Below are 9,201 nucleotides of genomic sequence, written 5' to 3' on the forward strand. Positions count from 1 at the left end.
TCTGTGGCTGCACAAGCACAGCCCACCATCCGGGAACCGGCACCATCTTTGGTAGGCTTGACATATTTGCAGGGCAGCTCAAACGGTGCCTGGCACATGCTAAGCCCTAAATATGGTATATATTGTTGCTGTGACTTCCCCTCACAGCACTTTTTATTCCATTTGTCATTTTTCTTCCTTTCATGGTTGTTGACAAAGCCAAACATCTTTTTAAACCATAAGATACACTATAGACTTTTTTCTTTCTGCCTACTCCTTTATTTTAATGAGAGGGAATAAAATAGAGAGAGAATGGAAGGAGAGGGAGAGAGAGATAGGTATTTCTGACAGCCCTCACCATCACCACCCTCTGCCCCAGCCTGGCAGTTAGCTAAGATCACAGGTGGGGTTATTGCATCTGGCCCATTTACGTTGGTCCAGGAACGGAACCAAGCCTCCTGGGTGGCCACAGCCAACTATATAGCTGTGTCCTTCTGCTTGTGCCACTGTGCTGGGCTCCTGCCTATCATTATTATTATTATTTTACAATAATTCTTTTATTGAACTTTATTTATTTATTTATTTATTTATTTATTTATTTATTTATTTTTATTTGACCAGAGAGGAAGAGAGAGAGAGAGAGAGAGAGAGTGAGAAAGCAAGCCACCAGGTACAGGACTCAAACCGTGGTTGGCCGCGTGGGAATCCAGCACCCTTAACCACTGTGCCACCTGCTGGCCCCATTATTTTTTTTTAAAGTATGTTTATTTTTTCCATAAGAGAGATGCAGAGACAGAAAGACAGGCATCCAACAACAGAGTCCTCACACCGCAATCTGTCCCCAGCTTCAGCCAGGCAGGACATCATGCACCCCTGGTGTGTACAGAGAGACTTTGGGATGCAAACCCTGGACCTTCCCATGTGGCCTCTACATCTTGGAGCACTCTGTCACAGGGACACCACTGCAGCCGGTCAGCTCTTTTTCAGAATAACATTTGCAATTTACTACCAGACAGGAAAGCATGGTCATGAGTTGGTGGACAATACCAGGTCATTATTCTTGTATGTTTGATTTTCCTAGAATGCTTTTTTTTTTTTTTAATTTATTTTGAGTGATTTTTGCTATAGGGCACGTGGGCTCACTGGAGAGACAGAGAGATAGAGAATGAGAAATCACCCCCGGGGAATGGCTATGCCTCAGTCCTTTCTCCATTGTCCTCTTGGGATTTTAGGCATGCACGCACACGAACCCAGCATGAGTTTCAAGCCATGGGGTCTTGGACTCAAACCACAGTTGGCCACATGAGAGTCTAGCTCCTTAAGTACTATGCTGGCCCCAGAAGGCTTTATTTTTAAAACATGACTAAAATCTAATATATCTTTTTGAGTCAGTTTGGTGTGAAATATCATTTGCTCACAAACAAAATTTCCCCCTTTTTTTTAGTTGTTTATTTTTCTATTTTGCAACAGGGTGCATGAGCAACCAGAGACAGAGGGTGAGAGAGAGAAAGTGAGAAATCATTCCCCAGGCGGGACGGCCATGCTGCAATCCCTTCTTCATTCTCCTTTTGGATTTTTTACACACACGCGCATGCACCTGGTGTGATTTTCAAGCTCCCAGGTCTGGGATTTGAACTTCAGGGTTGGCCATGTGAGATCCAGTGCCTTAACCACCATGCCACCTGCTGGCCCCCCAAATTCACCTTTTTTTTTAGGGTCTTGTCATTGGGCTCATGTACTTACCAGAGAGAGATAGAGACAGAGAGAGAGGGAAAGTGAGAAATCGATCCCCAGGGGACAATGATCATTCCTCAATCTCCTTCCCTTCATTTCTTCTCTCAGGATCTTGGATATCCTCACACATGCTCATGATTTTCAAGTTACCAGGTCTGGAACTCGAACCACGGTCAACCATTTGGAATCCAGCGCCTTAACCACCACTCCACCTGCTGGCCACAAATTTCCCCTTTCAAAGAGTGCTGTGTAACCATCACTATAATCCAGATATGGAGCATTTATGTCACCTCAAGAGGTTTCCCTGTTTCCCATGTGATCACCCATGGAGACTCTGCCCACCTCTCCCTCACCCTTCGGCTCTGGCAGCCCTCGTAGTCACCACATGCAACACGCTAGCTCAGAGCACCATGCCTCTCAGCACATGCTGCTCCTCGCAGGTGAGCCCTTGCTGACCTGGCTACTTCTTCTCCTGAGCCTCTGCTGCCCTGTCCTGCTCCCCACCATTACCTGCTCCATCTAGAGGCGTGCCCCTTCCTGAGGGCTCCCAGATCACCACAGGCCTTTCTGACCACACCATCCAGTTGGCGTAGACATTACCTGCCCACACTTGAGAGGCCCTCACTGGGCGGCTGATGGGGGCCAGCGGGAACCTGTCCTAGGCTCTAGCGGAGAGCTTGGCCCTGGACTGTGAGATGGGAGCTTTCTCTTGCTGCTGCAGGGCTGTGATCTAGCACATGGGGGCCTGACACAGAAGTCCTGGTGTGAGCTGCCCGTCACTGCCTCACAGGCCTCCTCTGTCCGTCTGGTGGTCCTATGGGGGGTTCTGTTCTCCCCAGACACACTTTGGGAGAGCTGATGAAGGTGAGCAGGGTAGGGAGGGGCTGGGAAGGGACAGGAGGGGCTGAGCAGGGTCAGGAGAGGCTGGGCAGAGTCAGGAGAGACTGAGAAGGGTAAAGAGGAGCTGGTCCTGGTAAGGAGGGGCTGGGCAGGGTCAGGAGGAGCTGGGCAGGGTCGGTAGGGTCTGGGCAGGGTCAGGAGGGGCCGGGCAGGGTCAAGAGGGGCCAAGTAGGGCTAATGAAGGGTGTTCACAGGCACAGCAAAGGTCGAGATTTAGCTCCAACTTTCAGTCCTATGCATGCCTAGTGAAGAGCTTCATTTCCCTGCTTAAGGTAAGTGAGGATGAGGTTTGGGGTGAGTCTCCATAGCATAGCTGGGGATGGCTAAGAGGAGGGGTCGGGACGGTGGGGAGGCAAAGTCTGAGATCAGGCTACTCTTCTGACTTGACACAATTGTGGTCAATCAAAATGTTCGATAATGGGAAGAAACAGATCAGGAGATTACCCTTCTCCCCCTTGCTAGAGCAGGGACAGGGTGCTGTCCTGCTGACCACAGGCCTGGACCACCATGCCTGGCTATCTTAGGCAGGTCTCACTATGCTGCCCTGGCCAGCCTTGAGGCGGCCACCCTCCTGCCTCAGCCTCCTGGAGTCGGTGGGATTATAGGCTTACACCACAATGCCCGTATTTTTTTAAAATTATTTATTTAATTTCATTGATTCATTCATTTATTTTAATTTGATCAGAGAAAGACACAGAGAGAGAGGGAAAGTGAGAAAGCAAGCCACCAGATCTGGAACTCAAACCGTGGCTGGCCATATGTCCTTTTGGATTTTTTACACACACGCGCATGCACCTGGTGTGATTTTCAAGCTCCCAGGTCTGGGATTTGAACTTCAGGGTTGGCCATGTGAGATCCAGTGCCTTAACCACCATGCCACCTGCTGGCCCCCCAAATTCACCTTTTTTTTTAGGGTCTTGTCATTGGGCTCATGTACTTACCAGAGAGAGATAGAGACAGAGAGAGAGGGAAAGTGAGAAATCGATCCCCAGGGGACAATGATCATTCCTCAATCTCCTTCCCTTCATTTCTTCTCTCAGGATCTTGGATATCCTCACACATGCTCATGATTTTCAAGTTACCAGGTCTGGAACTCGAACCACGGTCAACCATTTGGAATCCAGCGCCTTAACCACCACTCCACCTGCTGGCCACAAATTTCCCCTTTCAAAGAGTGCTGTGTAACCATCACTATAATCCAGATATGGAGCATTTATGTCACCTCAAGAGGTTTCCCTGTTTCCCATGTGATCACCCATGGAGACTCTGCCCACCTCTCCCTCACCCTTCGGCTCTGGCAGCCCTCGTAGTCACCACATGCAACACGCTAGCTCAGAGCACCATGCCTCTCAGCACATGCTGCTCCTCGCAGGTGAGCCCTTGCTGACCTGGCTACTTCTTCTCCTGAGCCTCTGCTGCCCTGTCCTGCTCCCCACCATTACCTGCTCCATCTAGAGGCGTGCCCCTTCCTGAGGGCTCCCAGATCACCACAGGCCTTTCTGACCACACCATCCAGTTGGCGTAGACATTACCTGCCCACACTTGAGAGGCCCTCACTGGGCGGCTGATGGGGGCCAGCGGGAACCTGTCCTAGGCTCTAGCGGAGAGCTTGGCCCTGGACTGTGAGATGGGAGCTTTCTCTTGCTGCTGCAGGGCTGTGATCTAGCACATGGGGGCCTGACACAGAAGTCCTGGTGTGAGCTGCCCGTCACTGCCTCACAGGCCTCCTCTGTCCGTCTGGTGGTCCTATGGGGGGTTCTGTTCTCCCCAGACACACTTTGGGAGAGCTGATGAAGGTGAGCAGGGTAGGGAGGGGCTGGGAAGGGACAGGAGGGGCTGAGCAGGGTCAGGAGAGGCTGGGCAGAGTCAGGAGAGACTGAGAAGGGTAAAGAGGAGCTGGTCCTGGTAAGGAGGGGCTGGGCAGGGTCAGGAGGAGCTGGGCAGGGTCGGTAGGGTCTGGGCAGGGTCAGGAGGGGCCGGGCAGGGTCAAGAGGGGCCAAGTAGGGCTAATGAAGGGTGTTCACAGGCACAGCAAAGGTCGAGATTTAGCTCCAACTTTCAGTCCTATGCATGCCTAGTGAAGAGCTTCATTTCCCTGCTTAAGGTAAGTGAGGATGAGGTTTGGGGTGAGTCTCCATAGCATAGCTGGGGATGGCTAAGAGGAGGGGTCGGGACGGTGGGGAGGCAAAGTCTGAGATCAGGCTACTCTTCTGACTTGACACAATTGTGGTCAATCAAAATGTTCGATAATGGGAAGAAACAGATCAGGAGATTACCCTTCTCCCCCTTGCTAGAGCAGGGACAGGGTGCTGTCCTGCTGACCACAGGCCTGGACCACCATGCCTGGCTATCTTAGGCAGGTCTCACTATGCTGCCCTGGCCAGCCTTGAGGCGGCCACCCTCCTGCCTCAGCCTCCTGGAGTCGGTGGGATTATAGGCTTACACCACAATGCCCGTATTTTTTTAAAATTATTTATTTAATTTCATTGATTCATTCATTTATTTTAATTTGATCAGAGAAAGACACAGAGAGAGAGGGAAAGTGAGAAAGCAAGCCACCAGATCTGGAACTCAAACCGTGGCTGGCCATATGGGAGTATCCAGCACCTTAACCACCATGCCACTTGTTGGTCCCAAATACCTGTTCTTTAAGTTGGCCCTGAATCAAACCTGGGCCTCCCTTATGATCGCAACATCTCGGCAGGATGCAACGCCGACATTGCAGCTGAGCTAGGGAGCCCTACTTGTGGAAACACCCATTACTCCTAGGGACTTAACGATATTTAGAGAGCACACATTTGCTGGAACCTCTGCTCTGCAGGCCCGGGCCTGGCAGTTTCCAAGTGTGGAAGACACCATGGCAGCCCCACCATAGCCTGCAGACACTCACCATTCTGCAAAGGCTTCTTGCTGTAAGGCTTTCTCTGGCTTATAGGGCATGGGGATGAGTTAAAGATCCCCCCCTCCAGGAGAAGCACTCAACCAATGAGGACTAGGAGTGGGTGGCTAAATAACCATGCCCACACCCTTCAGGTGGGATACTTCCAGGGTGTGTTCTATGGCCTCCTGGCATCCCCATGACACGGAGGCCTCCCTCCCCCAACTCCCCACCCTTTTGCCCACAGCAGTCTCTCTCTCTTTTTTAAAGATTTACTTAATTTTATTTATTATATTACTTTTTAAATTTGCTATAGGGCATACAAGAGAGAGAGAAAGAAGGATAGAGAGAGAGAAAAACTGAGAAAGCAAGCTGCCAGGTCTGGGACTCGAACCACTGTTAACCATGTGGCAGTCCAGTGCCTTAACCACCATGCCACCTGCTGGCTCCACAGCAGTCTCTTTGATAACTGTGCTCTTTATTGGGTCCCTCCTGACTCATTTTTCTACCAGTATTTCCTGTGATCATTGCCCAGATCAATTAACTAGTTGGACCAAACCCTTCTGCCAGAATCTGCTTCTGGGAAAACTTAAAACAGTGAATAAGATAAAGGAGGTCCCTCCCTCCAGACAGGCCCCAGGGGCAGCCAGGTCTTTACTGGGTCTATTGTCACTCTAGGCTGCTTGCCAATGTAGAAGTACATACCAGGCACTCAGTAACCACCAGTGAATGAATGAATGCATGGTTGAATTTCCCCTCTAAAACCAGAGGAGGGAGTAATCGTCCTGGAGGAGTACACCCATGTTGAGAGGTTAGTCCTTCCCCGGAGTCTCTGTCCCCATGTAGGGAGCTGAGCCTTTTGTGTTGATTTTGTAGTTTTGTTTTTTTTTGTTTGTTTGTTTTTTGTCTTTTTGGGTATTGTGTCTAGATTTAGGTCTTGTATTTTTTTTGCATTTGATTTACTAGTTTGTCTTTGGGGTTTTATTTTTCAGCGGTCTCACTAGTCTTGTAGGAGCCTATACTGGCCTTGGTGATGCTTTTAGAAAAATGTAAGCATACCCTTCACCCCATGCTAACACTAGATCAGGACTTTTTTAGTCTTTAGAACTAAGATTTTTTTTTTTTATTTTGCATATCGAGGTTTAGCCTTTTTTTATTTTTATTTTATTTTATTTTTTTTGGAGAGGTTTTTGATATAGGGTGCGTGCGCTCGCCAGACAGACAGAGACATAGAGACAGAAAGCGAGAACTCACCCCCCCAGGGGGGATGGTCATGCCGCAATCCATTCTCCATTCTCCTCTTGGGATCTTGGGCACGCACGCACGCACACGTGCCCTGTGTGAGTTTTAAGGCACCGGGTCCGGGACGTGAACCGTGGTCAACTATGTGGGAGTCCAGCGACATAGCCATTATGCTAACTGCTGGTTCCCCCCCCCTTTTTTTTTTGATAGTGGATTTTTGTAGCTGTGAGGCCTTCTGAGGTAGAATTCAAAAAATTCAAAGTATATAAGGCAAGAGAAAGCCTTGAGTGAGGAGTTTTAGGGATTACGGACCAATTGGTCGCCACTGCCAGTCCTGAGCTGGGTTTTTGACTTTTATTTCAAGTCAGGACTCACTGCTGGAAAATGACTGAGTGTCGAAAGCTAATCCAGGTTAATTCCTGTTGATTAATCATTAATGTGCTAAGGAACTGCTGAGATTAAAAACAGGAATGAATGGTTTAGTTTCAACCCAATCTCTCTTTATTCCTTTTGGAAGGCTTGTATGTTCCACGTTTTTCAAAGAACTAAGATAGTACCAAAGACAAATGGGAGGGGAGTGTTGAAATTGACAAAGAAATAGACAGCAGGCTCTGGGTGGGGCCAAAAAGTGGTGTAGGCAGACAGGTCACTGTAAGCCCTTTTGAGATCTATGAAACCTCAATTTCGAAGAAGCTCGCTTTATTCAAGTTCAAAGGGTTAATTTTTTTATTTTTTTATTTTATTTATTTTTTTAAGAATTACTTTATTGGGACCAGTGGGTGGTAGAATGGTTACATTGCTGGACTGCCACATAGTCGACTGTGGTTCAAGTCCTGGACCTGGTGACTTAAAATTCACAGCAGGCATGTATGTGTACGTGCCTAAGATGCCAAGAGGGAAATGGAGAAGAAATAGCAACGTGACAATCCTGGGGGAGTGGGGGAGGAAGAGGGTATGATTTCTTGCTTTTTGTCTCTGTCTCTCTGGCACGTGAGTGCACGTGCCCTATAGCAAAATCTTGTTCAGAAAAAAAAAAAGACTATTTATTGTCATTATTTTATTATTATTTTGGAGAGTGTTTTGCTATAGGGTGCATGCGTTCACCAGAAAGACAGAGAGAGAGAGACAGAAAGCGAGAAATCACCCCCAGAGGGGATGGCCACGCCACAATCCCTTCTCCTCCATCCATTCTCTTCTCAGGATCTTGGGCACATACACATGCACCCGGCGAGTGTTTAAGCCACTGGGTCCTGGTCTTAAACCGCAGTCGACTACATGGGAGTCCAGTGACATAGCCATTATGCCAACCGCTGGTCCCTATTATTATTTATTTTTTAACTTATCAGAGACGGACAGAGAGAGAGAGGGAAAGTGAGAAAGCAAGCTGCCAAGTCTGGGAATTGAACAGTAGTTGTCCACGGTTCCCACGTGGGAGTCCTGTGCCCCAACTACCATGCCACCTACCAGCCCCTCAAAGGGTTAAGATTTTTTTTTTTTTGAGATATTTTTGCTATAGGGTGCATGTGCTCACTGGAGATACAGAGACAGAAAGTAAGAAATTACTCCCCAGGATGGGATGAATACACTGCAATCCCTTCTCCTCTATTCTCCTCTCAGGATCTTGGGCACACACGCACTTGCACCCAGCATAAGTTTTAGGCCACAGGTCCAGGACTCAAGCCATGTTCAACTATGTGGGAGTCCAGTGACGTAACCGTTATGCCATCTGCTGGTCCCAAAAGCTTAACTTTAAGAGACACTGAAATAATGATTAAAAATCAAACCTAGAACTATGTTAATTATCAGGTGATTTTGAGAGCGTTGGCTAACAGTGGAGGGAAGTCATGTATTGAAGAAGAACTGAGTGTGCAGTTTTGGGGCACAGGTGAGTTCTCTTAGGTCAGAACCTCTCACCCTCCCCATTACAAGGGGGAAAACGCCACCAAGCAGACTGTAATTGCTGCTCTGCTGGCTGAGGTTTGGACAAGGATTTCAAACACCCTATGTCTTGGTTGTACACCCTCTAACAATGGGTGCAATGAAGTCCGCTCAATTCTTGTACACCATCCGTTGTTCCACCCCCATTCTTCCATTTGCCGAAGGAAATTCTTTCTGGTCCTGACTGGTATTCTTAGGAAGAGAAGGGAGTTTTTTGCTACTGGGCTGTGAAACATCACTTGTCCTTGATCCTGTCCTGAGGTGGTGCTGCTCCGGGGAAGTCAGCTGGATTTAAATAAAACATTTTCCGTAGCTGTTCGCGGTTGCACAATATTCACCACTTTAGCTGGGCAGTGTGCACAGGCGTAAGCCCAGGACTGGGGATTCGAACCTTCCGCCCACCGCCTACGCAGAGCCTGTTCAAAGTCTGAGACTGAGAAGCGATGCGGACCTGGAGTGGGCGGGGCAGGCTGGCGGCTCTCCCCTTGGTGGGCGGGGCGTCCCCGTCCTGCCCCGCCCCCGCGCAGAGC

This window comes from Tupaia chinensis, unplaced genomic scaffold (genome assembly GCF_000334495.1).
Source record: "Tupaia chinensis unplaced genomic scaffold, TupChi_1.0 Scaffold000101_1, whole genome shotgun sequence".
In the NCBI taxonomy this organism is placed as follows: domain Eukaryota; kingdom Metazoa; phylum Chordata; class Mammalia; order Scandentia; family Tupaiidae; genus Tupaia; species Tupaia belangeri.